Source organism: Capra hircus, unplaced genomic scaffold (assembly GCF_001704415.2).
Source record: "Capra hircus breed San Clemente unplaced genomic scaffold, ASM170441v1, whole genome shotgun sequence".
NCBI lineage: Eukaryota > Metazoa > Chordata > Mammalia > Artiodactyla > Bovidae > Capra > Capra hircus.
Window position 1 is genome coordinate 12,413 of NW_017189606.1, and position 6,349 is coordinate 18,761.

The window sequence follows — 6,349 nt, forward strand, 5'->3', positions numbered from 1 at the left end:
TTTTTAACGTAGTCCATTTTATCAATCCCTTTATCATTAGTAATTTTGGTGTCTTGTTTAAGAAATGTTTTACTATCCCAAGGTCAAAAATAAATTTTCCTATGTTATCTTCTCTGCTTTTCACATTTAGGTTTATAACTATTTGTGAATTATTGATTTTTTAGATATGTGAGGTAAACATCCAATTTAGATGTTTTCGTTTGTTTGCTTGTTTTCCTATTTGGACACCCAATTGTCTCGACATAAAATTGCCCTGGTACTTCTGTTTTCCAGTGCTACATTTTGTTAAATCACACACATGGGTCTTTTTCTGAGCAGTTTGTTCCACTAGGCTAGTTTTCTATCCTTGTGCAATACTATGGGGCTTCCCCAGTGGTCAGTGGTAAAGAATCCACCTGCCAATGCAGGAGATGCAGGAAATGCAGTTTCGATCCCTGGATCAAGAAAATCTCCTGGAAGAGGAAATGGCAACCCACTTCAGTATTCTTGCTGGGAAATACCATGGACAGAGGAGTTTTGTGGGTTACCATCCATGGGGTCACAAGAGTTGGACACAACTGAAGCTACTTAGCATGCATGCATGGCAATACTATGGTCGGAATTATTGTAACTTTATTTTAAAAATCTGATCATCTGATAGAACAAAACTTCTCTATTGTTCTTCAGGAGTAATATATATTTTTGGCCTTTTTCATTTCTATATAAATTTTGGAAGTAGTCAAGTTCTACAAAACAATGACTACCCATTAAGGCTTTATTTGGATTTATATTGAATCTGTAAATCAATTTGAAGAGAACCGACATCCTTGTAATACTGAGTTCATCAGCCTGTGAATACGGTGTATCACTTCATTTGTTTACATCTTCTTTAATCTCTCTTTAAAAAGTTGCAGTTTTCTCCACAAAGCACTTACACGTCCTTTTAAGATATATTTCTAAATAATTGATTTTTAAATGCCATTTAAGTGTTAATTAAAACATTTTATTTTCTAACTGCTTCTGCTTATATGCAGTACAATTGATGTTTGTAAAGTGATTTGATATTCAGTAAACTTTAATCCTGGGATATTTACCTCCATTCTTTAAGTATTTTCTCCTCTCGTTTTTTCATTTTTACTCTTTTTCTGAGACCACTATCAAGGCTTTTCTATTTTCCATTTCTCTTAGTTTGTTAACTTAATATTTTCTACATATTTATTCTTCTGCTTTCTGAAAGAATTCTTCAACCTAATCTTCCAATTCCCTTATTCATTCTTCATCTGTATTCAACCTATTTTACTCCTCTATTGTGTTCTCTATTTCAACTTTATATATTCTTCATAGCTTAATATTTCCACTTTTCTGTAGCCTGAGGGAAAGGGTAAGGGAAGATCCCAGAGAAGGTGGTGATTAGCTGTCTGGAGTGATGAGTTAGGGGGTGCCTGATTATAGAGAGAGAGAGGAGAATCAACCTGAGGGTGCAGCAGTAGCTAAGGCCTAGAGACCAGACAACAGGGCCCTGCTCTCCTGCTGAGAATGGCTGGAGCAATGAGTTGAGAGTAGGGTGGGAGGGAGATGATGTGGGAAACTGCAGGGCTTTAAACTTCACAGGGCCTTGGTCACTGAGAGCCTTCACTTGTGAGCCCTGCAGACTATGGTGACCTCCAGAAAGAAAGATGGCAGCTTCAAGACAGTGTTGGAGGACACCCAACCCTTTGAGGTGAAGAGAGTCCTCTCCACTTCATGCTCTGGTTCCAGCACCTGCCAGCTCTGGTTCCCTTGGGCACCTGCCATAAGGTCCCTCGTTTCTTTCCTGGGGAGGAAGGTAAGTGGAGACAAGAAGGAGACTTGGACCCAGAAAAGGCACCTAGAGAACCTATGATTATATCTGGATTTTGTGGGATGCTGGGGATGGAGGTAGAGAGAGGGAAGTGGTCCAGATAAGGATAGGAGTAGAGGGAGGCAGCCACAATAAAGGCGGGAATCTGTGAGTGAGAAAAAGATGGTGGGGGAGGTGCCAAGAGTCTACTTTGGAACAGGGCATAATCTGGAAGGATTTATGAGCTAAGGCTGGTGAGGGAGGGGCCTGGGCTTGGAGGTGCCTGAAGGCCATGGCCATCATTTCTCAAAAGTCACTGAAGGTCATATGTATCTCTCTCCCTGTCCTGGTTGCCCCAGGGCCTCCTTCCTAGTGGTTTCCTGGCAGTCAGGTCTCAGGCTCTTCTAAAGTTCTTCCATCTTCCATGCACCCTTGCCTCTTTGAGGAAAGGGTACCCCATGTTTTATCCTCATGATCTGCTCCAGATAGGTAGTGCAGGGCCTTGACAAGAGTGAAACCTCCTGGATGAGAGCTTCTACGGTGCCTCCTTCCCCTGAGAGGACCCCACGCAGAATCCTTTCAGGAGATTTTGGACAGTGGAGTGTCCCTGGAGTTTTCTGATAAAAGGTTATATAGCTTTGGGGAGGGAAAGATAGCTTGTGGACACATACAGGGATGAGTGGAAGTGTGTGGAAAGCACAGGAGTTGCATCCTAAGGGTCAGTAGGGAGGCATGAATGTGACTCCATCATCATGGCCTTGATCCACAGGGAGACTCTGAAAAGAAGAGGGTGCTGAGGACCAGAGTTAGGGAAGTTTGTTCAGGCAGGTCAAGAAATCAGAGAGAGAGAGGCATCTGTGAGTGCCCCACGGTACAGAGTATAGAATCCCTGGTTGACATCCAGGTTTCCTGCAGGATTGGGATCACTGGTGTAGACCACACAGAAGGGAAACCTTTGGAGAGGACTTCAGAAGCAAACAGGTCTACAAAGAATATGAAAAGGAAAGCAAGCCATAAGGCTAATAGGCTCATGAACAAATGCTCAAACTAAGCAGCCATCAGACAAATAGAAATTAAAACAAAATTAAAGGGGCTTCCCTGGAGGTCCAGTGGAGCTCTATGATTCCACTTCAGGGGGCGCAGGTTTGATCCCTGGTTGGGGAACTAAGATCCTACACGCTGCATGGCCCAAAACAACAACAAAGACTAATGCAGATATATTGTTACACCTATTAGACTGGTGAAAAAAATTTTAAAGCTGAATAAGACCAAGTGTTGGGGTGTGTGTGTGAAGCTGTAAGTTCAGTTCAGTTCAGTCGCTCAGTTGTGCCTGACTCTTTGCAACCCCATGAACCACAGCACGCCAGGCCTCCCTGTTCATCACCAACACAAACCCATGTCCATTGAGTTGGTGATGCCATCCAACCATCTTATCGTCTGTCATCCCCTTCTCCTCCTGCCCTCAGTCTTTCCCAGCATCAGGGTCTTTTCCAATGAGTCTGCTCTTTGCATCAGGTGGCCAAAGTATTGGAGTTTCAGCTTCAACATCAGTTATTCCAATGAACACCCAGGACTGATCTCCTTTAGGATGGACCGGTTGGATCTCCTTGCAGTCCAAGGGACTCTCAAGAGTCTTCTCCAACACCACAGTTTAAAAGCATCAATTCTTTGGCACTCAGCTTTCTTCACAGTCCAACTCTCGCATCCATACATGACCACTGGGAAAACCATAGCCTTGACTAGACAGACCTTTGTTGACAAAGTAATGTCTCTGCTTTTTAATATGCTGTCAAGGTTGGTCATAACTTTCCTTCCAAGCAGTAAGCGTCTTTTAATTTCATGGCTGCAGTCACCATCTGCATTTTGATTTTGCATCTGATTTTGGAGCCCCGAAAAATAAAGTCAGCCACTGTTTCCCCATCTATTTGCCATGAAGTGATAGGACCAGATGCCATGATCTTAGTTTTCTGAATGTTGAGCTATAAGCCAACTTTTTCACTCTCCTCTTTCACTTTCATCAAGAGGCTCTTTAATTCTTCTTCACTTTCTGCCATAAGGCTGGTGTCATCTGCATATCTGAGGTTATTGATATTTCTCCTGGCAATCTTGATTCCAGCTTGTGTTTCTTCCAGCCCAGCGTTTCTCATGTACTCTGCATCTAAGTTAAATAAGCAGGGTGACAATATACAGCCTTGACGTACTTCTTTTCCTATTTGGAACCAGTCTGTTGTTCCATGTCCAATTCTAACCGTTGCTTCCTGACCTGCATACAGGTTTCTCAAGAGGCAGGTCAGGTGGTCTGGTATTCCCATCTCTCTCAGAATTTTCCACAGTTTATTGTGATCCACACAGTCAAAGGCTTTGGCATAGTCAATAAAGCAGAAATAGATGTTTTTCTCAACTCTCTTGCTTTTTCGATGATCCTTGTAAATGGCTGATAGGAGTGAAGATGGAGCAGCCCTTTTAGAGGACTCCAGTCAAGAATATACACTACACAAGTCCATGCCTTGACATGTATCTCAAAGAAATTCTCTCAAATGTGCATGAGGAAACATATTGGAGGGTGCTCATCACCTCAAAATTTGTGATGGCGAAGAATCAGAAGCAATCTGGGTGTCCACTCTTGCAGAGTAGACAGGAAAAATAAGGATTTTGTACACCATAGTGCTGTAAAGCGGCTGAGGTTGCTTTCTGTCTTACATGTAAGAATATGTCTTCCAATATATTGCTGCCACTACTTATTATAGACCAAGAGTGGAACAAACCCAAATGTCTTTAACAGATGAATGGATAAATAAAATGTGGTATATCCATACAATAGAATATTGTTTGCAATAAAAATAGGTGATGTACAGACCCATGCTAAAACATGGACAAACCTTGAAAACATTATGCTAAATGAGAGGAACCAGAAACAAAAGATACATGTTGTATGATTCCATTTATATGAAATGTCCAGACTAGGAAGTCTATAGAAACAGAAAGTAGATTAGTGGTTGCCTACATGCTAAGTTGCTTCAATCGTGTCTGACTTTTTATGACCCTATGAACTGTAGCCCTCCAGGCTCCTCTGTCCATGGGATTCTCCAGGCAAGAATACTGAAGTGGGTTGCCATTTCCTCCTCTAGGGGGTCTTCCTGACCCAGGGATCGAACCCGCCTCTCTTATGCCTCCTGAATTGGCAGGTGGATTCTTTACCACTAGGGCCACTGGAAAGCCCTAGGTGTTGCCTAGGGAGGTGGCAGATGGAGATTGAAGGGAAATGGGAAATGACAGCTAACAGGTACAAATTTTCCTTTTGTGAGTGGTGAAAATATCATAAGCTTAAATGGTGATGATGGTCTAACAACTCTGAATATGCTAAAAGACACTGAATTGTACATTTAAATGGGTGAATTGTGTGATATGTGAATTGTATTTCAATAATAGTGTTATACTTAGTATGTATATTTTAGACAATTATATCTCAATAAAGCTGATATATAGATATATTGCTGATATATAAAGCATCTATCTATTTATTTGGACTTCCCTGGTGGCTCAGTGGTAAAGAATTGGCCTGCAATGCAGGAGACGTGGGTTCAATCCTGGGTCGGGAAGATCCCCTGAAGAAGGAAATGGCAACCTACTCTAGTAACCTGCTAGGAAAATCCCACGGACACAGGAGCCTGGGGGCTACAGTCCATAGGGTCACAAAGAATTGGATATGACTGAGCAACTGAACATGCACACATCTATATACTTATCTATCTATAATCTATCTAAACATATTAGAGACATGGATGATTTTAGGGCTGGGACCAGAGGGTTAAGACGGGCTTAAAATGAAAGGAACGTGTCAAAAGCACACAAAAGCCAACTTAAAGGATCTCCCAATGTCCAAATCTGGGGAAATTTGAGCAACAAACTAAATAAAGAGTGTAATGAATCATTATCCACAAACTAAAATAAGAACTCATGAGTCCCTACAGATGTAAACAAATGAATGAACTAGCCTCTGTCCATGGGTTTCTCCAGGCAAGAATACTGGAGTGGGTTGCCATTTCCTCCTCCAGGGGATCTTCCCGACCCAGGGATCAAACCTGCGTCTCCCATTTCTCCTGCATTGCAGGTGAATTCTTTGCCACTAGAGCCACCTGGGAAGCCCAATAAATAGGGGAGAAAGCAAAGTCTTTAATACAAGAGAAGTCTAACTAATAACGTTAAAAAAGTGTAGAAGGAACAGTTGAAATAGAAAAATCACTATCTGGAAACACTACAGTAACAACTGTATCAGGCATGAATCATTCAGTTCAGTTCAGTTCAGTCACTCAGTCGTGTCCAACTCTTTGCGACCCTATGAATCGCAGCACGCCAGGCCTCCCTGTCCATCACCAACTCCCAGAGTTCACTCAAACTCACATCCATCGAGTCCGTGATGCCATCCAGCCATCTCATCCTCTGTCGTCCCCTTCTCCTCCTGCTCCCAATCCCTCCCAGCATCAGAGTCTTTTCCAATGAGTCAACTCTTCGCATGAGGTGGCCAAAGTACTGGAGTTTCAGCTTTAGCAT